This window comes from Cervus elaphus, chromosome 4, assembly GCF_910594005.1.
Source record: "Cervus elaphus chromosome 4, mCerEla1.1, whole genome shotgun sequence".
NCBI lineage: Eukaryota > Metazoa > Chordata > Mammalia > Artiodactyla > Cervidae > Cervus > Cervus elaphus.
Genome location: NC_057818.1, coordinates 57,874,062 through 57,896,055, shown reverse-complemented (window position 1 = coordinate 57,896,055; position 21,994 = coordinate 57,874,062). Strand labels below are relative to the sequence as shown.

Below are 21,994 nucleotides of genomic sequence, written 5' to 3'. Positions count from 1 at the left end.
GACAGGGAAAGCTTCCCTCTCGGCACACGTGCAGGAGGGCTACTTGGGGCTGAGAGAAGCATGTGGCCCCATCCCACAGGAAGTGTGGACACGCACCACAGGCCTGTGTGGGGGATCACCGTGAGGAAAAGGCTGCACATGCATGCTGGGGAGGGTCCAGGGAAGAGTGGGTGTGGAAAAGAAACAAGGTAAGAGGCCACAGGCAAACAGGAGCCCAGGCGGACGCCCAGGGCGGGGAAGTAGCACCGAGTGCTGGCACGGCAGGCACGGTGCTGACGAGCGCAAAGGCCTCAGTGAGGACCGGCGGCAGGCTTCAGGCCAGAGTCGGGCCTCAGAGCCAGTCGGGCCTTGTGAGAACCAGGGTAGAGCCGTGTGAGAACCGGGATCTTACCTCAGTGAGGACCGGCGGCAGGCTTCAGGCCAGAGTCGGGCCTCAGAGCCAGTGGGCCTTGTGAGAACCAGGGTAGAGCCGTGTGAGAACCGGAATCTTACCTCAGTGAGGACCGGCGGCAGGCTTCAGGCCAGAGTCGGGCCTCAGAGCCAGTCGGGCCTTGTGAGAACCAGGGTAGAGCCGTGTGAGAACCGGAATCTTACCTCAGTGAGGACCGGCGGCAGGCTTCAGACCAGAGTCGGGCCTCAGAGCCAGTCGGGCCTTGTGAGAACCAGGGTAGAGCCGTATGAGAACCGGAATCTTACCTCAGTGAGGACCGGCGGCAGGCTTCAGGCCAGAGTCGGGCCTCAGAGCCAGTCGGGCCTTGTGAGAACCAGGGTAGAGCCGTGTGAGAACCGGAATCTTACCTCAGTGAGGACCGGCGGCAGGCTTCAGGCCAGAGTCGGGCCTCAGAGCCAGTCGGGCCTTGTGAGAACCAGGGTAGAGCCACATGAGAACCGGAATCTGTGAGGACCTGATTCCGAAACCAGTGAGGGGAGGGCCGGGGTCCCTGGGGAGGAGAGGGGAGGCAGGGCCTCCGGGGAGAAGCAGGGTGGGGTGGGGTCCTGCCAAGGTGGGGCCTCCGGGGAGGGGGCTGTGAGGTGGGGCCTTAGTGATTTGGGTCTTAGGCTCTTGTCCACTACCTTTCAGAGAACAGTTGTTGACAGTAAGGTTCTTTTTCTTTAAGTAGGCCCCAGGCTTGGTGAGGGCCTTCCCAGTGGCTCCGCAGTAAAGAATCTGCCTGAGATGTAGAAAACTCAGGAGACGTCACTGGTTGGATGCCTGGGTCAGGAAGATACCTCGAGGGGGGCATGGAAACCCATTCCAGAATTCCTACCTGGAGAATCCAACGGACAGAAACTGGCGGGCCACAGTCCACAGCGTCACAAAGAATCAGACACGACTGAAATCAACTGAGCGCACACGCAGGCTTGGTGGATGTTAACTGCCCCCAGATTTTCACAGTTGTTTTTACCAGGGTCAGGCCTAACTTGTACCAGAGTCAGGATTAAGCCAGAACCACAGTCAGGCCCGAGCGTGGACCAGGGTCAGGCCTCAGTGTGGACCAGAGTCAGGCCTCAGTGTGGACCAGGGCCGGGCCCACGTGTGGACCAGGGTCGGGCTTTAGCATGGTCCACAGTGAGCCCTTAGTGTGGCAGGTCCAAAATCAGGCCTTAGTGTGAATCAGAGTGAGGCCTTAGCATGGTCTAGAGTCAGGCCAAAGTCAGTACCAGAGGCTGGCCTTATGCTGGACCAGAGTCTGCCTGAGTGTGGACCAGAGTCAGGCCTGAGTGTGGAACCCAGTCTACCTGATGCATGACTGTTACCCACTTAGGTCTGGCTCTGGTCCAGACCTAGACCTGACTCTGGTCGACACTCAGTACAGACTCAGGTCCACACTAAGGCCTGACTCTAGTTCGCACCAAGTCTGGTCAATGCTAAGGCCTGTCTGTTCCACACTAAGGCCTGAATCTGCTACTCACTAAGGCCCGTACATCATAAATCAGTTCAACCTCAAATAAGTTATAATTAGAGCTGGCATGAGCCTAGTCAGAAACGGACAGAAAATTTCAAAGCTATTATCCAGCAATAAAAAATAAATTAAAAACTCATATCTGTGTATGAATTTTCATTGATTGGGCTCCCATGCCTGGGGAGAGATCTGGAGAAAAACTAATATTTTAGAAGACAGCCACACCCCAGTGATATCGGCAGCTCTAGGTTCAATAACCAAGATGGTGAAGCAAGCGACGTTTAGAAGGAGAGATGACAGAGAGAAAAGACGCAGTACAGACACACAAGGCGATGTTATTCTACCACAACATGCGATGAAATAACGCCTTTTCCAGCCGTGGTGACAGAAAACGTACGATCATGATCTCGGGGAGACCGCCGTGAGCGGGCCTGGAGAGAGATCTCGGCTCCCTGCCCGGAGTTGAACCAGGGCGCCCTGGATGAAAAGCAGGCCTGCCACCCACGAGACCGCTGGTGGCCAGAGTGTAGAAGCAAAGTGACCTTTGGTCGTTCCCTGGTTTGAACCCAAGAATATTTTAAGGAGGGAAGAGGTGTAAATATGTATAGAAGTCCATTGTTATCGACACAGCATAACATCTGGGAGAGCGTAGAGAAACACAGGGTGTTTAAGACAGAAGCGGTGCAGACATACAGAACCAAGAGAAGTGTGTGTGTCCTGAGGAGGAGCCAGGGGGAGGCGATGTAAGTCCCTCATTCAGGACCATCCTTCTGGGTCTTCGGTTACCTTTGGCCAATCACCTTGTCTCTTTTTGCACACCTGACTGGTCCCTGCACCCTCCCCATGACGTGGGCACAACATTTGCTAAGATTTATCCCCCCCCAGAGGCCTTTAGGTACATGTCCACATTTATTATGAGATGCGGCCCCCTCCCTTTTCGGCCATAAAGGCGCCTTCCTGCCCTTGTACAGGGCAGTCTTCTTTGACCTCAGGAGTGGGCCCCTTATCTCTTCACTCCAGCAGACTTCAGCTTCTGCCACTAGATTTGTCCTTGGAGTGTGTGAGTGAGAACAAAGCTGCCATTTCACTCCACTTGACAAACACCAGCTGTCCAGCCCACAGGCCCCTCTATCTCCTACCTCAAATCCCACTGAGAGACATGAACCCCAAAAATCTTTATTGGGAGGCTGAAGGGCGAAGGTCTGTCTTCTGTAGCTTCTCCAGGCTGGCGTGGGGCTCGTAGACCTTACCTAGCTGGGGGCATGGAGCTCTCACCCTGTCTCATTCAGGGGCCCAGGGTGACTTCTGTTGTTAATCCCACAGGGTCTGTTCGAAGGAGTAGCTGGAAAGATTATCTTGATGGGAAACCATCATAATCTGAAAGAGACAAACACAACAAGTGGATTTAAAAAGCCAGGGGCCAGAGATCTGTGATAAATTATCACAAATTATTGTGAGCAGGGGCTACAGCAGGAGTAAGAACCAGGTTACATTTCTTAGCAATTTTGATCCTGGTTCAGATAGAGTCACACTGGTGCTATCCTCTCCAAAGGAATGGAGCCTTCTGCGGTGGTCTCACATGCTTTTATGTCTTTGTATTAGCCCAGAGTGACTGATGTAGGTGTGACAGACTCAGTTTCAAGTAGTTGGAGGAGTGAAAACCTGAACATTCATACAAAAAATCAATCACAATTTTTCCCCAGTTGAAGAAGCTGGAATCCCAGTTTAGACCTGGCACTTCAAGGAGACCTGTAGCCTGGTAGCCAGTTGTCTAGTTTTATCTAAGTAGGTTCTAACCTTTGATTCACATATTGATTCACATATTAATCAGAGCAGTTGTCACTGTTACTGACTTTAGTGCTCCTCTAGGTATGAGAAGAGACAAAATCTGGGCTCATGAAAATCTTTGCCTGAGAGTATCTAACTATCTGAAGGCCTGTTCTGCCAGCTTTTCCCAGAGCACAGATGCCTCGTTCCTGATCTCCGCCCTCAATGCCTTTCAGGGCGTGTTGCAGGGCAGATGCTGCAGCAGGTCCGGATCTAATCCTAGCAGAGGCAGATGGCAAGTGCTCGTTTTCAGTTGGCATGGCCCATTTGTGGCCATAAATTTGACCATGGTTTTGGGGGCATATCACGTCCATTTTGTCCCATGGTGCTAGGAATGCTCATTCTTAGGTCTGGCAAAGATTCTGCTGACAGGCCACTAACCCAAGAAACAGGAGCCAATAGACCCTGGATCGCCTGTCTTACCCGCCTCTATGGTCCATGAAAACGTTCCCTCTTGTTGCTTCTTCCCACATCTAGAGTTTCACCATCACCCTCACTGATCTCATATCATCATTTTATCAGCCGCTCAGTCACACATTCAGTAATGCAAGAAACAATTGTGGAAAGCAGGCAGAAAGGCAAATAATATAGCTAGCAGTATTAGTAGGATCATAAGTAAGAATTTGAGAACCTGTTTTAAGTATAGTCAATATGCAACTTGGATGAAATGGACAAATTCTTAGAAAAGTATAACTTTCCAAAACTGAACCAGGAAGAAACAGAAGATCTTAACAGAACCATCACAAGCAAGGAAATTGAAACTGTAATCAGAAATCTTCCAGCAAGCAAAAGCCCAGGACCAGATGGCTTCACAGCTGAATTCTACCAAAAATTTAGAGAAGAGCTAACATCTATCTTACTCAAACTCTTCCAGAAAATTGCAGAAGAAGGTAAACTTCCAAACTCATTCTATGAGGCCACCATCACCCTAATTCCAAAACCAGACAAAGATGCCACAAAAAAACAAAACTACAGGCCAATATCACTGATGAACATAGATGCAAAAATCCTTAACAAAATTCTAGCAAACAGAATCCAACAACATATTAAAAAAATCATACACCACGACCAAGTGGGCTTTATCCCAGGGATGCAAGGATTCTTTAATATCCACAAATCAACCAATGTAATACACCACATTAACAAATTGAAAGATAAAAACCATATGATTATCTCAATAGATGCAGAGAAAGCCTTTGACAAAATTCAACACCCATTTATGATTAAAACTCTCCAGAAAGCAGGCATAGAAGGAAGATACCTCAACATAATAAAAGCTTTATATGACAAACCCACAGCAAGAATCACCCTCAATGGTGAAAAATTGAAAACATTCCCCCTGAAATCAGGAACAAGACAAGGGTGTCCACTCTCACCACTATTATTCAACATAGTTTTGGAAGTTTTGGCCACAGCAATCAGAGCAGAAAAAGAAGCAAAAGGAATCCAGATAGGAAAAGAAGAAGTGAAACTCTCACTGTTTGCAGATGACATGATCCTCTACATAGAAAACCCTAAAGACTCTACCAGAAAATTACTAGAACTAATCAATGAATATAGTAAAGTTGCAGGATATAAAATTAACACACAGAAATCCCTTGCATTCCTATATACTAACAATGAAAAAACAGAAAGAGAAATTAAGGAAACAATACCATTCACCATTGCAACAAAAAGAATAAAATACTTAGGAGTATATCTACCTAAAGAAACAAAAGACCTATACATAGAAAACTATAAAACACTGATGAAAGAAATCAAAGAGGACACAAACAGATGGAGAAATATACCATGTTCATGGATTGGAAGAATCAATATTGTCAAAATGGCTATTCTACCCAAAGCAATCTATAGATTCAATGCAATCCCTATCAAGCTACCAACGGTATTTTTCACAGAACTAGACCAAAGAATTTCACAATTTGTATGGAAATACAAAAAACCTCGAATAGCCAAAGCAATCTTGAGAAAGAAGAATGGAACTGGAGGAATCAACCTGCCTGACTTCAGACTCTACTACAAAGCCACAGTCATCAAGACAGTGTGGTACTGGCACAAAGACAGAAATATAGACCAATGGAACAGAATAGAAAGCCCAGAGATAAATCCACGAACCTATGGACATCTTATCTTCGACAAAGGAGGCAAGGATATACAACGGAAAAAAAGACAACCTCTTTAACAAGTGGTGCTGGGAAAACTGGTCAACCACTTGTAAGAGAATGAAACTAGAACACTTTCTAACACCATACACAAAAATAAACTCAGAATGGATTAAAGATCTAAATGTAAGACCAGAAACTATAAAACTCCTAGAGGAGAACATAGGTAAAACACTCTCCGACATAAATCACAGCAAGATCCTCTATGACCCACCTCCCAGAATATTGGAAATAAAAGCAAAAATAAACAAATGGGACCTAATGAAACTTAAAAGCTTTTGCACAACAAAGGAAACTATAAGTAAGGTGAAAAGACAGCCCTCAGATTGGGAGAAAATAATAGCAAATGAAGCAACAGAAAAAGGATTAACCTCAAAAATATACAAGCAACTCCTGCAGCTCAATTCCAGAAAAATAAATGACCCAATAAAAAAAATGGGCCAAAGAGCTAAACAGACATTTCTCCAAAGAAGACGTACAGATGGCTAACAAACACATGAAAAGATGCTCAACATCACTCATTATCAGAGAAATGCAAATCAAAACCACAGTGAGGTACCATTACAGGCCAGTCAGGATGGCTGCTATCCAAAAGTCTACAAGCAATAAATGCTGGAGAGGGTGTGGAGAAAAGGGAACCCTCTTACCCTGTTGGTGGGAATGCAAACTAGTACAGCCACTATGGAAAACAGTGTGGAGATTTCTTAAAAAACTGGAAATAGAACTGCCATATGACCCAGCAATCCCACTTTTGGGCATACACACTGAGGAAACCAGATCTGAAAGAGACACGTGCACCCCAATGTTCATCACAGCACTGTTTATAATAGCCAGGACATGGAAGCAACCTAGATGCCCATCAGCAAACGAATGGATAAGGAAACTGTGGTACATATACACCATGGAATATTACTCAGCCGTTAAAAAGAATTCATTTGAACCAGTTCTAATGAGATGGACGAAACTGGAGCCCATTATACAGAGTGAAGTAAGCCAGAAAGATAAAGAACATTACAGCATACTAACACATATATATGGAATTTAGAAAGATGGTAATGATAACCCTATATGCAAAACAGAAAAAGAGACACAGAAGTACAGAACAGACTTTTGAACTCTGTGGGAGAAGGTGAAGGTGGGATGTTTTGAAAGAACAGCATGTATATTATCTATAGTGAAACAGATCACCAGCCCAGGTGGGATGCATGAGACAAGTACTCGGGCCTGGTGCACTGGGAAGACCCAGAGGAATCGGGTGGAGAGGGAGGTGGGAGAGGGGGATCGGGATGGGGAATACATGTAACTCCATGGCTGATTCATGTCAATGTATGACAAAACCCACTGCAATGTTGTGAAGTACTTAGCCTCCAACTAATAAAACAAAAAAATAAGTATAGTCAACATGTCCCAGGTCCTCTGACTTCGTTTGTTAAATAATTGTAGCCTGGTGTTAATCTCCTGGCTATAGATCATGGAGATTTTAACTTGAATCCAAAGATTGATTACTGAGATAAGTTTTAGAAATGAACTTAGAGAGCCCCTTAATAATTCAGGTAACTCTCATTAGCATTATAACATAAAAGCAAGGAACTATGTCATAAGAGTTTCTTAGTAAACATAGACCTTAATTAACAAAACTAGAATTTAATATTTAGTGAAACATATGTTCTTTCTAAAATTGCCTCCATTTTCATTAAACTAGGCCAAGACTAATTTGTTTTAAAAATAAGTTTGGTGTCCTGACCACACAGCTTCTTCTATACTGACTCTGCTGTAATTCCTCAGGAGTCTGAGACTAAATTCCCAAAAGGCCTCTCAAGGCCAAGAATTTATTAATTTGTTCTACTTTTCCCCATTTATAAATGACTGACTAGAGAATAGAATTATCATTACTTTTTTACAACAAAAATATTTCCAGTCTTTATATTCTTCTCTCACTGACAGCACATATCCGACTTGCTATACACACTCAAACATTTTCCTTGTCACTTTAGTAGATTTGAGTCCATAAATTTTAACCTTAAAAAATTAACCCCTAGTGAAAACCAAGATGAAAGCAACTGTGAACTATTTGTTGCATTGGCAGTCTCTGATTAGCAAACTCAAGAACATATTCTAGAAACTCTAAAAACATGTATTTTTCCAAAGTACAGTTTTTCTCAATGTAATACAAGGCACATGTCTAATAGATATACATCTATGTATAACTGACTCAAGTTCCTGAAAACCAAAAACAAACAACATCGGAAATCACGTCTACTCCAATAGAATATAAAAATTTAAATAACCAAAGTAATAAAAAGAGTGGGGCATGAAGAAATGTTGCCACCTTGTGGCCCCTTTGGGTAGCAACAACTTAAAACCTGTGAAGATGGGGACGTATTATTCTTGAGGCCTTCAGGGATGCAAGGAATAAACACCTGTTGTCAACAAATGACCTTAGGTAGATCCTGGAAAAAGAATTCAAAACCTGGCAATTGGTCAAGAAGCCAACCTTGGGAGGTAAGTTTTACTCAAATTCTTCCAAAATAATCACATGAAAAGATTTCAGTATCACTAAAACTTACAGAAATTCAAATCAAAAGTACAATGAGGAATCACCTCACTCCGATCAGAATGGCCATTGGCAAAAAGTCTACAAACAGTAAATGCTGGAGAGGGTGTGGGGAAATGGGAACCCTCCTACACTGATGCTGGCAAGGTAAGCTGTTAACCGTCAGTATGGATGACAAGGTGGAGGTTCTTCAAACAAGTGAAAAGATGATGAAATCACTACACTGCTTAACCCATGCAGAAAAACATACGCCAAATCAATTAAAGATCTAAATGGAGGGATGGATACTATAAAGCTTTTGAGGAAAATATACAGAACATGCTTTGATATAAATTGCAGCCAGTTCTTTTTGGATTCATTCTTAGAATAATAAAATAAACTAAACAAATGGGACCTCACCAACCTTAAAAGCATTTGAGCAGCAATGTAAACCATAAATGAAAGAAAAAGACAATCCTCAGAATGGGTGAAAAAAAAATGTTTGCAAATGGAGATACAAGGAATTCATCTCCAAAACATGCAAACACTCCATGCAGCTCAATTTAAGAAGAAAGAGAAAAGAAAAATGGGCCAAAGATCTAAATGGGCATTTCTCCAAAGAAGGCATCCAGAGAAGGCATCTAGGTGGCCATAAAGTACGTGAAAAGATGCTCAGCGTCCCTAATCATTAGAAAAATGCAAATCAGAAGTTCAGTGAGGTATCACTTCTCACCAGTCAACATGGCCCCCTCAAAAATTTGACAATAAATGCTGGAGGGGGTGTGGAGAGAAGGGAACCCTCCTTCCCTGTGGGTAGAAATGTAAATCAGTGCATCCACTCTGGAGGGGCTTTCAGACACTCCACAACAAAGTACCACGTGACCCAGCCATCCCACGCCTGGGCATGGATCCTGGGAAAACCAAAATTTCAAAACATACTGCACACCAACCATCATGGCATCACTGGATACAATCACCAAGATACAAAAGAAACCTAAGTGTAGAAGACAGATGAATGGTTAAAGAAGATGGGGTTCAGATACTGTGGCATTACCCAGCCAAAAAAGATGAAAGAATGCCACTTCCAGTCACAGGAAAGAACTAGAGATGTCACACTAGGTGAAGTAATTGAGACAAAGTATCACATGTTATCACTTCTAGGTGGAATCCAAACATGGAAACAAATGAACTTCTTTACAAAACAATAACAGCTTCATACACTTAGTAAAGAAACTTATGGTTACCAAAAATGAAAGGCGGGGTGCAAGGAGAAATATATGTTGAGAATAACATATACACACTGGAAATAATCCATAAGGACCCACTGTAGATCACAAGGAACACTACTTTGACTCTATAAATAACCTATATGAGAAAAAGAACCCAAAAAGAACACATATACATCTATATATAAATGAATAATGTTGCTTTACACATTAAAAAAAACACAACAATTCAAGTCATCTATATACTCAAGTTCAAAATAAACATTAAAAAGAACAGCAGAGAAAGAAAGACAAAAGAACTGCTGGCTCTGTTCCCCTCAGGCCTTGGGGATCTGGGCTGGGTCACATCCCTCGGGCCTGAGCAGGCTGGGTCCCCAGGCGGGACTGTCCTGGGGCTGAGGGCGCTGGGGAGGATATGCCAGCCAGTGAGCCCCCCACCCCGATGGACATGGGCTTCCTGTTCCCCTCTGCCTGAGTCCACAGTCTCCAGATCCAGGGGACCCTCCTGCAGCAGAACTAAATCTAGTGCCCCCAAAGGATGGTGGGGTCTCTGGGCTGGAAGAGCTTTGCAAAGTCCCCTGGGCCCCGTGTCTCCTGGTGGCGGGGTTCCCACCTCCAGCCTCCTTCCTTAGGGTCACCCCACTGAGAGGACAGCTCTCTCTGCAGAGCGGTGTTGCAATCATTGGGATCCCCTGGGGGATGAAGCGTAAGGGGGAAGAAGTAAGGAGACACAAGCCTTAGGGCTTCCTGGGTGGCGCTAGCGGTAAAGAATCCACCAGCCAATGCAGGAGACAAAAGAGAAGCGGGTTCAACCCCTGGGTTGGGAAGATCCCAACAAGTAATTCATCTGCAAAACAAGCAAACAGCACATGCAGCTCAATAAAAAAGAAAAAAAAGAAAACACAACAGAAATGGACCAAAGATCTAAATGGATGTTTTTTTCAAAGAAGGTATCCAGGTGGCCAAAAGGCACATGAAAAGGTGCTCAGCATCACTAATGATTGGAGAAATGCAAATCAAAACGATGATGAGGTATGAGCTAAAATCACTGAGATTGGCTATCCTCCAAAAGATCTACAAAGATTAAACTCTGCTCAGAGCCTGGGGAAAAGGAATCCTTCTACCCTGGAGGCAGGGTGGGTGCGGCCAAGAAGAAAAACATGGAGATTCCTTAAAATGCTAAACAGGGAGTTACTAACACCCTGGAAGCCAACTCCTTGCCTTAGATCCGGAAAAAATAAAAAATTTAAATGATATGTGCGTGTACCCTTATTTTTAGGACAGCACTATTGACTATATTGAAGACAGTATCAAACAAAATGTCCATCAATAGAGAAATGAAAGTAACTCGTCCATCTAGACAGTGGAATACATTCAACCAGCAATAGAAAGAGAAAGTGGCATTGGCAAAAGCGTGCATGGGCTGCGGGGACATAAGGAAAAAACACCTGTCCTCAACTTGTGCCCTTGGGTGGGTCCGCGGAAAAGAAGAAAACCGGGCAGGTTGTCAATAGGCCAGTCTTGAGAGGTCAGTTTTAATCACAGTTTTCTTTTTTAAAAAAAAATCACATGGAAACCTTTCAACATGAAGTAATTTTAGAGAAATTCAAATCAAAATTACAACTAAATATGAGCTAACCCCAGCCAGAATGGCTTGTGTCAAAAACTCTACAAACAGTAAATGGTGGAGAGGTTTCGGAGGAAAAGAAATTCTCCCACAATGATGCTGGCAATGTCAGCTGTTAACAGCCAGAGCAGAGGACAACGCGGAGGTTCCTTAAGTGAAAAGTGAATGAAACTACGTCTCTCCCTAACCTCATGCAGAAAAGAAACTCCAAATCTATTAAAGAACTAAATGGAGCGATGGATACTCTAAACTTCTTGTGGAAAATATAGGCAAAACAGGTTTTGAAGTAAATCACAGCAAGTTCTTGGTTTTGCTCTTAGAATAACAAAAAAACCCCGAAAGACAAAAAACCTCAACAAAAGTAACCTCATTAACCTCAAAAGCTTTCGCACAGCAAGGATCAACCTAAGTGAAAGAAAAAGATAACATTTAAATTGGGGGAAATGGTTACAATCGATTTTAAAAACGACTTGCTGCTGCTGCTAAGTCGCTTCTGTCGTGTTCGACTCTGTGCGACCCCACAGACGGCAGCCCACCAGGCTCCTCTGTCCCTGGGATTCTCCAGGCAAGAACACTGGAGTGGGCTGCCATTTCCTTCTCCGTAAAAACAAGGTATTCATCTCCAAAAACATGCAAACAGTTCATTCAGCTCAATATCAAAAGACAATCAATAGAAATACAGGCCAAAGATCTAAATAGACCTGTGTCTTCAGATGGCATCCAGATGGCCATAGAGTATATGAAAGATGCTCAGCATCACTGTTAGAGAAACGCCCATCAAAACTGCAACGTGGCATCAACGCACACCCCTCAGAATGGCCATCTTCCAAAAGATCTACAAAGATCAAATGATGCGGAAGGCGAGGCAAACAGGAAATCTTCCTACACTGTGGGCGGGGATGTAAATGGGTGGGGGCATCAATGAAAGAAAGCAGTATGAAGATGCCTGAAACACACTAATCCTAGTTATTGCACAATCGGGCAAGCCCACCCATTGCCTTAGGTCTGGAGAAAACCATAATTTAAAATGATACTTGCAACCCTATTTTCAAGGCGGCAATATTGACAATATTTAATAGAGAGCTTCCCCAGTGGCTCAGCTGGTAAAGAATCTGCCTGCAATGCGGGAGACCTGGATTCGATCCCTGGGTTGGGGAGATCCCCTGGAGGAGGGCGTGGCAACCCCCTCCGGTATTCTTGCCTGGAGAATCCCCCCAAAACAGCAGAGCCCGGCGGGCTACAGGCCATGGGGTCGCAGAGAGTCAGACACGACTGAGCGACTAAGCCCAGCACAATAAAGAGCGTCAGTCGAAATGTCCATCAATAGAGAAATAAAGTCACTGACCCATCTACACACGGGAATCACTCAGCTGTCAAAAAAAAAAGCGAAAAAATATCATTGTCAGCAGCATGGATGGACCGAGATTTATCATACTCAGTGAAGTCGGTCAGGAAGGGAAAGAAATACATCACTTACAGGTGGAATCTATAAATTCATACGAATGAAAGAATTCATTAAGAGAAACAGACTCTCAGACTTAGAAAACCAACATGATTATTTAAAAAAACAAAACAAAACAGGGAGGGAGACACTAAGAGGTTGGGATTAACACGTACCTGCAACGTATTATCAGATAATCCAAAAGGACCTCCTGAATAACACAGAGATGTCTACCAAACACCCTGAAAGAACCGACCTGGGACAAACCAGAAAAAGAACAGATACAGTTCTCTGTGTAACTGAATCAAGTTCCTGCAAACCCGAAACAAACACAACAACGGAAATCCACTCTACTCCAAGAGAAAATAAATACTAATTTAGCCGACAAAACAAAGCCGCGGGACATGAAGGTGTGCTGCCGCCTTGTGGCCGCTTTTGGTAACAACAGCGGGGAAACTGCAGGCGGCGCTTAACATTCACAGGACCGAGCGGCTGCAGGAAGGGACGCCTCTCCCCGACTGACGTCCTCGCTGGGTTGGGGGGGAAATTCAGAACAGGGCCATGATCACAAGGACGATCTCAAAAGACCAGCTTTACTCACACTGTTTTTAAAAATATCGCATGAAAAGCTTTCAGCTTCGTGAAATATTACAGAAATGTAAATTAAAAAAAAAATACAAGGAGATATCAGGTCAAACGGTCAGAACGGCCTTTGCCAAAAAGCCTTAAAAGCGATAACGGCTGGAGAGGTTGTGGAGAAAAGGGCGCCTCCTACGCTGAGGCTGGGGCTGGAAGTTGTTAACAGCCACGATCGAGGACGGGGTGGAGGGTCCTTCAACTTGTGAAAACTGAAGGAATTTACACCTCTCCCTAACCGCTTACGGATGAAGGAACTTCAAATCGATTAAAGAGTTTTATATGTAGGGACGATTCCTCTAAATCTCTTGAGGAAAATATATGCAGAACACACATTGACATAAATCACAGCAAGTTCTTTTTGGATCTACACTCAGAATTGTTCAAAATAAAACTAAATTTAAAAAAAGGCACCTCATTAACCTAAAAAGCTTTTGCACAGGAAGGGCAGCCGTAAGGAAAGAAAAAGACAACCCTCAGAATGGGAAAATAAGTGTTTGCAACCGAAGTTAGAAACAAGGAATTCATCTCCAAAGATGCAAACTGCTGACACAGCTCAAGATAAAACAAACAAACAAACAAACAAAAAAACCCCAGTCAACCCAGCAGGAAAACAGGCAAAGACCTAAACGGACGTTTTTCCAAAGAAGGCATCCAGATGGCAATAGAGTGCATGGAAAGATGCTCAGGATCACTCTTACAGAAATGTCAACTGAAACCTCAACGAGGTATCAGCTCACCCCCTCAGACAGCTATCCCCCCAAAGACCTACAGGTTAAATGCTGCGGAGGGCGAGGGGAACAGGGACTCCTCCTGCACTGTGGGCGGGGAGGGAAATGGGGGGGCGGGCAGCCTCAAAAGAAAACAGTATGGCGATTCCTTAGAACACTACACGAAGACTTAACACATGATCCGGCAAGCCCACTCCCGGTCTTAGATTGGGAGAAAATCAAAACTGAAAATGATGGTTGCACCCCTATTTTCAGGGCAGCGTTACTGACAATCTCCAAGACAGAACATAAATGAAATTGTCCACCAATAGAGAAATAACGAGGAACTTGCCCATCAAAACTCAACCATCGAAACGAATGAAAACAAGTCAGCTTAGGAGCATGGATTGACCGAGAGATTTACCAAACTGAGTGAAGCCGGTCAGAGAGGGAAAGCGAAGGATCACATACACAGAGAATCTATAAATTCCTCAAGTGAACTAATTCATAAACTGAGACAGACTCAGAGACATAGAAACACGAGTTTACGATTTTTTTTTTAAAGTTTGGGGAAGGGAAACATTAAGAGATGGGGGTTTACAGATACACACTACTTATTTTCAGATAGATAATTGAAATGGACCTACTGAATAATAGCACAGGAAGTCTACTGAACACACTCAAAGAACCTAAATGGGAAAAGACCCCGAAAAATAATAGAAAAGATGTACTTCTATGTATAACTGAATCAAGTTCCTGTCAACCTAAAACAAACACAACAGAAATCAACTCTACTTCAATAGAAAATAAAAGTTAACCATAATAAATGAATAGATAATTGTGACGCATGGGGAAATGCTCCTGCCTTGTGGCCCCTTTTGGTACAGCAACGGAAAATCCTGGGCTGACGGCACTTCACATTCACCAGACTCAGGGGCTGGAAGGAAGAAACTCCTGCCTGAAGAAACGTCCTAGGTGCGTCGGGGAAAAAGAGGCAAGCCAGGGCAAAAGATCACGAGGCCGATCCAAAGCTCAGTTTTACTCACACTGTTATTAAAAATGTCACATGAAAAGTTTTCAATTTTGTGAAATGTTACAGAAATGTAAATCAAAGCTGCAAATCAAAAGTGTAAAAGGAGAAACGGAAAGATATACCCATTTGGATGCAGAGTTCCAAAGAATAGCAAGGAGAGATAAGAAAGCCTTCCTCAGTTATCAGTGCAAAGAAATAGAGGAAAACAATTGAATGGGAAAGACTAGAAATCGCTTCAAGGAAATTAGAGATACCAAAAGAATATTTCATGCAGAAATGGGCACAATAAAGGACAGAAATGGTATGGATCTAACAGATGCAGAAGATATTAAGAGGAGGTGGCAAGAATATACAGAAGAACTATACAAGAAAGATCTTAATGACCAAGATAAGCACGATGGTGTGATCACTCACCTAGAGCCAGACGTCCTGGAATGCAAAGTTAAGTGGGCCTTAAGAAGCATCACTATGAACAAACTAGTGGAGGTGATGGAATTCCAGCTGACCTATTTCAAATCCTAAAAGATGATGCTGTTAAAGTCCTGCACTCAATATGCAGGGAAATTTGGAAAATTCAGCAGTGGCCACAGGACTGGAAAAGGTCAGTTTTCATTCCAATCTGAAAGAAAGGCAATGTCAAAGAATGCTCAGACCACCACACAATTGCACTCATCTCACACTGGGCTTCCCTGGTGGCTCAGAGGTTAAAGTGTCTGCCCGCAATGCGGGAGACCTGGGTTCGACCCCTGGGTAGGGAAGATCCTCTGGAGAAGGAAATGGCAACCCACTCCAGTATTCTTGCCTGGAGAATCCCATGGACGGAGGAGCCTGGTAGGCTACAGTCCACGGGGTCACAAAGAGTTGTACACAACTGAGCGACTTCACTTTCACTTTCTTTCACACACCAATAAAGTCACAGAGAATCCTCCTACATTGTGGGTGGGAATGTAATTGAGTGGGTGCAGCCACAAGGAAAAGAGTGTGGAAATTCCTTAAAACACTAAATATAGACATACCACACGATCTGGCAAGCCCACCCTTTGCCCTAGACCCAGAGAAAATCATGATTTAAAATGATAGCTGCACCTCTATTTTCAGGGCAGCACTACTGACAATATCTAAGACAGAGCATCAACCAAAGTTCCATCTATAGAGAAATGAAGAGTCTTGTGTCCATCTAAACACTGGAATACACTCCAAAAGAATGAATGAATGACATTTTCAGGAGCATGGATGAACTGAGAACTTATCATACTCAGTGAAGTCAGAGATGAAAGAAGAAGTATCACTTAGAGGGGGCATCTATAAATTTATACAAATTAACTATAAACAGAAACAGACTCACAGACTTAGAAACGCAACTTACCGAAGCACATCCGGTCTTAGTAGAGCCGTGTGGGCTCCTGAGAGGCGGGTTAGAAGAGCGGAGGCTGTGTCCCACAGACAGTAGCATCATGGGTATATTTAATCGGAAGATCAACTTTGATGCACTCTTTAAATTTTCCCACATAACCCCCTCGACACAGCAGCACCTGAAGAAGGTTTATGCCAGTTTTGCCCTCTGTATGTTTGTGGCGGCTGCGGGGGCCTATGTCCATGTGGTCACCCATTTCACTCAGGCTGGCCTGCTGTCTGCCTTGGGCTCTTTGGGGTTGATGATTTGGCTGATGGCAACACCTCACAGCCATGAAACTGAGCAAAAAAGACTGGGACTTCTGGCTGGATCTGCTTTCCTTACAGGAGTTGCCTGGGCCCTGCTCTGGCCTTGTGCATCGCCATCAACCCCAGCATCCTTCCCGCTGCCTCCATGGGCACAGCAATGATATTCACCTGCTTTACCCTGAGTGCACTCTATGCCAGGCGCCGTAGCTACCTCTTTCTAGGAGGTATCTTGATGTCGGCCATGAGCCTGATGCTTTTGTCTTCCCTGGGGAACCTTTTCTTCGGATCTGTTTGGCTTTTCCAGGCAAACCTGTATTTGGGGCTGGTGGTCATGTGTGGCTTTGTCCTTTTTGATACTCAACTCACTATTGAAAAGGCTGAAAATGGAGATAAAGATTATATCTGGCACTGCGTTGACCTCTTCCTAGATTTCGTAACTCTCTTCAGAAAGCTCATGATGATCCTGGCTATGAGTGAGAAGGATAAGAAGAAGAAGAAGTGAAGCAGCCATTCAGCCTTCCCCAGTTTGACTTTCTCTCCCTCAGCCCCTCATTTCCTCTTTGCACACATTACAGGTGGCGTGTTCTGTGATAATGAAAAGCATTAGAAAAGCTTTTGTACTTTGTGGTTTTCTCTATTTTGAATTTTTTGATCCAAAAAACTGATTAGAATATAGTCTGGAGTTTGGCTTTGTTAAAAAAAAAAAAAGAAAGAAAGAAATTTTAAAAAAAGAAATAAATAAAAAAAAAAAGGAAGAAATGCAACTTACGACTTTTTAAAAAAATGTAGTGGCAGGGAGACATTTAGAGGTTGCGATTAACAAAAACACACTACTTTTTATCATATAGATAATGCCAGTGGACCTACCACATAGCACAGGGAAGTCGCTGGATACACTGGAAGAACCTATATGGGAAAAGACCCCAAAAAAGAACAGAGGAGATATACATCTGTGTATAACCGAACCACGTTCTTGTAAACTTAAAACAAACACAACAGAAATCAACTCTACTCCAATAGAAAATAAAAATTAACCAAAAAATAAAAAAAGAGAAAGAGAGATATCAAGGGAACACCTCATGCAAAGATGGGCACAATAAAGGACAAAAACAGTATGGACCTAACAGAAGCAGAAGATAATGAGGAGAAGTGGTGAGGATACAGAGATGAACTATACTGGGCTTCCCCTGTGGCTCAGCGGGTAAAGAATCCTCCTGCAATGTGGGAGACCTAGGTTCGAACCCTGGGTTGGGAAGGTTCCCTGGAGAAAGAAAGGCTACCCACTCCAGTATTCTGGCCTCGAGAATTCGACAGACTGTATAGTCCATGGGATCACAAAGAGTTGGACATGACTATTAAGGAGAGGTGGTGAAAATACACAGATGAACTAAACTAAAAAGATCTTGTCACATCAGATAAGAGGATGGTGTGATCACTCACCTAGAGTCAGAAATCCTGGAGTGAGAAGTCAAGTGGGTCTCAGGAAGCATCACTATAAACAAAGCTATTGGAGATGATGGATTTCCAGCCGAGCTATTTCAAATCCTAAAAGATGATGCTGTGACACTGCTGCACGCAGTATGCCAGCAGATTTGGAAAACACAGCAGTGGCCACAGGTCGGGAAAGATCAGCTTTCACTCCAATCCCAAAGAAGATCAGTGCCAAAGAATGTTCAAACTTCTGCACAATGGCACTCATTTTACTTGCCAGCAAGGTAATGCTCAAAATCCTTCAAGCTAGGCTGCAACAGTATGTGAACTGAGAATGTCCAGATGTACAAGCTGGATTTAGAAAAGGCAGGTGAGTCAGAGATGAAATTGCCAACATCCGTTGGATCACAGAAAAAGCAAGAGAATTCCAGAAAACATCTACTTCTGCTTCATTGATTATGCTAAAGGCTTTGTGTGGATCACAACAAACTGTGGAAAATTCTGAAAGAGATGGGAATACCAGACCACCTGCTCTGCTTCCTGAGAAACTGGTATGCAGGTCAAGAAGAAACAGTTAGAACTGAACATGGAACAATGAACTGGTTCCAAATTGGGAAAGGAGTACATCAAAGCTGTATATTGTCACCTGCTTATTTAACTTATATGCGGATAACATTATGCAATATGCTGGGTTGGATGAGGCTCAAGCTGGAATCAAGATTGCCAGGAAAAATATCAATAACCTCAGATATGCAGATGACACCACCCTAAGGCAGAAAGCAAAGAGGAACTAAGGAGCCTCTCAATGAAAGTGAAAGAGGAGAGTGAAAAAGCTGTCTTAATACTCAAAATTCAAAAAACTAAGATCATGGCATCCAGTCCCATCTCTTCATGACAAAGAAAAGGGGAAACAATGGTAACACTGAGAGACTTTATTTCCTTGGACTCCAAAATCACTGAAGCGGTGACTGTAGCCATGAAATTAAAAGATGCTTGCTCCTTGGAAGAAAAGCTGTGACAAACCTAGGCAGCATGTTAAAAAGCAGAGACATCACTTTGCCAACAAAGGTCTGTCTAGTCAAAGCTACGGTTTTTCGAGTAGTCATGTGTGGATGTGAGATTTGGACCATAAAGAAGGCTGAACGCTGGAGAACTGATGCTTTTAAACTGTGCTGTTGGAGAAGACTCTTGGGAGTCCCTCAAACAGGCAGGAGATCAAACCAGTCCATCCTAAAGGTAATCAGTGCTGAATATTCATTGGAAGGACTGATGCTGAAGCTGAAACTCCAGTACTGTGGCCACCTGATGATAAGAGCCAACTCATTGGAAAAGACCCTGATGCTGGGAAAGATTGAGGGCAGGAGGAGAAGCGGGCGACAGAGGATGAGATGGTTAGTGGGCATCATCAACTCAATGGACATGAGTTTGAGCAAGCTCTGGGAGTTGGTGATGGACAGGGAGGCCTGACGTGCTGCAGTCCATGGGGTCACAAAGAGTCGGACACGACTGAGCGACTGAACAACATTGCGGTCTCGTGAGAGAGGAAGGCATTGTAGAATGTGTAAAAAGTCTAGAATGTAACTTCTCTAAAAGCTTTATAGAAAGCACCTTTACTGTAGTAGGCAATAGTTAAAACCCAGATCCTGAGATCTCCATCAGAATAACACTCAGCCAAAAATAAGAGTGGACCTCTGTCTTTATGAGGAGGGCAGCATGACTTTATACCAGTAAAGTTAGAGAGTGACCACTAGTCTAGAGCGAAGGAGGCAGAGAACTCAAGAAAGAAGAACGTTAGAATCAAGTGAATCATCATGGAGCTTTCTGTCTGTACTCACAAACTCCCATTTATTCCTCAATAGCAGAGATCGTGGGATGCAGGAGCCTCCAGGAGACATTCTACAAGTGAAGGACCCCAAACCCTGAGGGTAGATAAGGGATTCTGGGAGGAAGCTATCCTCACCCAAGCAGGCCAGGTTCCAGTAGTTCTGTAACGTCACATCCCTGGACAATTTCTACTGACCGAGGTCCAGGCATTCCCGCTCCTCTTGAAAGGTTGTTGCTGAACCACAGAAGATGCCAGGATTCTTGGCCTCCGAAGAAGAATTCTATCTGGGGCCAGAGATGAGGCTTGATCACTCAGAGCTTTTGTGTAATAGAGTTTTATTAAAGTATGAAAGAGGTAGAGAAAGCGTCTGAAATAGACATCAGAAGGGGGCAGAAAGAGTGCCCACTCGCTGGTGTTGGCAAGGAAGTTATATACCTTTTAATTAGTCATCACAATGAATCAAAAGAATGTCTGGAGGTTGTAAAGGTCTTACTAGACCCACTCCCATAATTTACATTTTAAGATAACAGGATTAGCCAGAAGGTTTTTCAGGAAAGAGAAACTGTCCTCAAGCAGGATACAGTGTTGTTGTATAATCCCTAGTACAGTTTAAACTGAGTTATGTAATTGATGAAGACTAAGGAATGTAGACAAAAAAGTTTGTCCTTTCCTCTTCCTTGAGAATTCCAGACCCCTCTCTCCTTGGGGACCCTCGGACTTCTTATCAACCTGCCTGGGAACTGACTCTCTCTTTTTGTTTTCTTTCTTTTTTTTTGGAACTGACTCTCTCACTCTTGAGTGAAGTCTATGGCCAGACCCTGGAATGTCAGCCGTCCCAGAAATACAAAGTACATATGCCATGTGACTGTGGGAAGACTTCCTTCTGTGACCCAAGATGGAAACAGCAAGTTCAGAGAACTAGTTTTTCAATGAAAAGAGTGTCTGATGTTATACAATAATATACTTTTTTATATAGCAATATGCGCTACCATATTTCTAACCTGAAGAAAACAGGATGACATATGATCCACAAAGCCACTTTGACTTCCCTACTGGCTCAGACGGTAAAGAATCTGTCCACAATGCGGGTGACGTGGATTCGATCCCGGGGTTGGGAAGATCCCTGGAGAAGGAAATGGCAACCCACTCCAGTATTCTTGCCTGGAGAATCTTATGGAGAGAGGAACCTGGCAGGCTATATAGTCCATGGGGTCACGAAGAGTGGGACATGACTGAGAGACTATGATTCATTCATTCATCTGGGAGAAAAACTATTAAATGTGATCAACAGAGGCATATATATTTTTGAGGATTTTCCTTGTGTTCCACAGGATAAATATCAATCAAAGCAGGAATTTTTTTAAAAGCACATTGTGAGTCAAGAATTCTAGGGTGGGGCCACAGTTTTTCATCTTGAACAAGCTTAGTTTTAACTAAATGTCTGGTTGATAAATGGCCATTGTGAATAGCACGGAGGTCAAAGAGCCATGGCCGATAGCCATGGAATCCAGTCTCATCACTTCATGGCGAATAGATGGGGGAACAATGGAAACAGTGAGAGACTTTATTGTTTTGGGCTCCAAAATCACTGCAAATGGTGACTGCAGCCATGAAATTAAAACGCTTACTCCTTGGAAGAAAAACTATAACCAACTTAGACAGCATATAAAAAAGCAGAGACATTACTTTGTCAGCAGAGGTCTGTCTAGTCAAAGCTGTGCTTTTTCTAGTAGTCATATATGGATGTGAGAGTTGGACTATAAAGAAAGCTGAGTGCCAAAGAATTGATGCTTTTGAACTGTGGTGTTGGAGAAGACTCTTGGGAGTCCCTTGGACTGCAAGGACATCCAACCAGTCCATCCTAAAGGAGATCAGTCCTGAATATTCATTGGAAGGATTGATGCTGAAGCTGAAACTCCAATACCTTGGCCACCTGATGTGAAGAACGGACTCATTTGAAAAGACCCTGATGCTGGG

The 21,994-nt window shown here is 43.7% G+C and overlaps 1 protein-coding gene and 1 pseudogene across 2 annotated transcripts in view; one reads left to right on the top strand and one right to left on the bottom strand.

Moving 5' to 3' along the window:
• Window positions 1-21,994, bottom strand: part of LOC122692805 (zinc finger protein 420-like) — a 49,968-nt gene that overhangs the window by 13,277 nt on the left and 14,697 nt on the right.
• LOC122692438 lies at window positions 16,483-17,436 on the top strand (annotated as a pseudogene). The gene has a single exon (XR_006340654.1). The product of XR_006340654.1 is annotated as a bax inhibitor 1-like (transcript).